Genomic DNA, 2,243 nt, shown 5'->3' with positions numbered 1-2,243 from the left:
ATAGGTAAGGAAATTGGTGATATTTCATGCAAAATGAAATAAAAAGGGATAATAACCCAATATTATTTTTAAAATGATTTCCTGACAAATTAAAAAATGTACAAGAAATGGAAAATTTTCTAGAAGCACATTACCTACTTAAGACAGATGGCTGTGGAAACAACAGACCTAAAACACACTAAGGAATTGCTCACAGCCATCAAGTCCATGATGGCTCTTAGCCATCCTTTAGGACAGGGTAGAACTGCTCCTGTGAGTTTCTGGGAAAGTAACTGTTTACTAGGGTAGAACGCCCATCTTTTTTCCATGCAGCAGCTAGTGCTTCCAAACTGTGGACCTTGCAGATTGCAATTACTGAGTCATTTTTTAAAACCTCAACATCCAAAAGGCCCAAACCAGATTATTTTACTGGAGAATTCTAGAAAACATTTAGAGAAGACTTAAGACTAGTTCTACCAAGATATTCCAGAATAAGAAAAGGATAATAGTCTATCAAATTAATTCTATGAAGCAATTACAACTCTAATTCCAAAATTAGGCAAAGGCATTTCCAGAATTGAAAACGGTAGACCAATATCCCTTATAAAGTAGATACAAAAATTTGCAACAAAATTCTTGATAACAAAATATTTTTAAAAAATACATCATGATGAAGTGGAAATCATACCTGGTATGCATTCAATATTAGAAATACAATCAATGCAATCCACCATATAAGCAAAAACAAAAAATCATGTCTACATCAATTGATGCTGAAAAGGCATTATATAATTCAACAATTATTCTTCAATAAAAACCTCAATAGAACATGAATTCTGCAACATAATAAAGGTCATATATCTGAAGCCAACCACCAGCTTTTCACTTAATGGAGACAAATGGAAAACATTCCCTTATAATATTGAATGATTCAGAAAGCATCAAAAGAAGATGAAATGTTTACACAGAGGCATTGAACTAAAAAGAAGTGATCACTGCTCATTTCAAGAGGCGATTTATGATTAAGACTCAATTGTACTGTTGCACTGAAGGCATTAATGAAAACCAAGATTTGATAGACTACCAACTGAAATGTTTCAACAAATGGATGCAGCACTGGAAGCACTCGATGCCAAAAAATTAGTAACCATTGTAGAGAAAGATGACCCAACAGAATGTTTCTGCAATCAATGCTGCCTTTCCTTCCCCCACAGAGGACTATTCTCTTGCTGAATCTCTCTCTTTTTCAGGGAGCACCACGCCTTTTGCTGAGATTAATTCTAGGGAGCTTCAAAAGGTTTGTGGAGAATCAGAATTAAAATATAACAGATTTTCTGCGAACTTTTTTTGTTTGTTTTTATAATTCTGTTTTTTTAATTTTAATAAACCATTGGGAGAGGGGACTCTTACAGCTCTTATAGCAATCCATCGATCAATTGTATCAAGCACATTTATATATATATATATATAGTTATTGTCATTTCCAAAACGTTTTCTTTCTACTTGGACCCTTGGTATCAGCTCCTCTTTTGTCCCTTCCTTCCCCCAACCTCTCACCCTTGTGAATCCTTTATAATTTATCTTTTTTTTTCTTTCACATTTTACACCCATCTGTTGTCTCCCTTCACCCACATTTCTGTTGCTTGTCTCCCTAGGGTGGTGAGTTGTACATTGATCGTTGTGATCAGTACCTCCTTTCTCCCCCTTCTCCCCTACCCTCATGGTATCACTACTCTCATTCTTGGTCCTGAGGGGTGTATCTGTCTTGGATTCTGTGTGTTGAGAGCTCTTAGCTGTACCAATGTACATGCTCTGTTCTAGCCAGATTTGTAAAATAGAATTGGGGTCATGATAATGGGGGTGAGCATGGGAGGAAGCATTAAAGAACTAGAGGAATGTTGTGTGTTTTGCCTGTGCTATTCTGTACCCTCACTGGCTCGTCCCTTTCTTGTGACCCATCTCTGAGGGGATGTTCAATTGTCTACAGATGGGCTTTGGGTCTCCATTCAGAAGCCCCTCATTCGCATCAAAATGGTTGTTTGTTTTGGGTCTTCTGATGCCTGATATCTGATCCTATCGAGACCTCATGATCACACATATTAGTGTGTTTCTTCCATGCAGGCTTTCTTGCTTCCCTGCTAGATGGCCTCTTGTTTAATTTCAAACTTTTAAGACCCCACATGCTATATCTTGTAATAGCCTGGCACCATCAGCTTTCTTTAGCACATTAACTTATGCACGCATTTTGTCTTCAGCAATCGTGT

This window comes from Echinops telfairi, unplaced genomic scaffold, assembly GCF_000313985.2.
Source record: "Echinops telfairi isolate 266 unplaced genomic scaffold, ASM31398v2 ScPeMD7_7465;HRSCAF=8503, whole genome shotgun sequence".
NCBI lineage: Eukaryota > Metazoa > Chordata > Mammalia > Afrosoricida > Tenrecidae > Echinops > Echinops telfairi.
Note: the sequence above shows the minus strand (reverse complement) of the source record.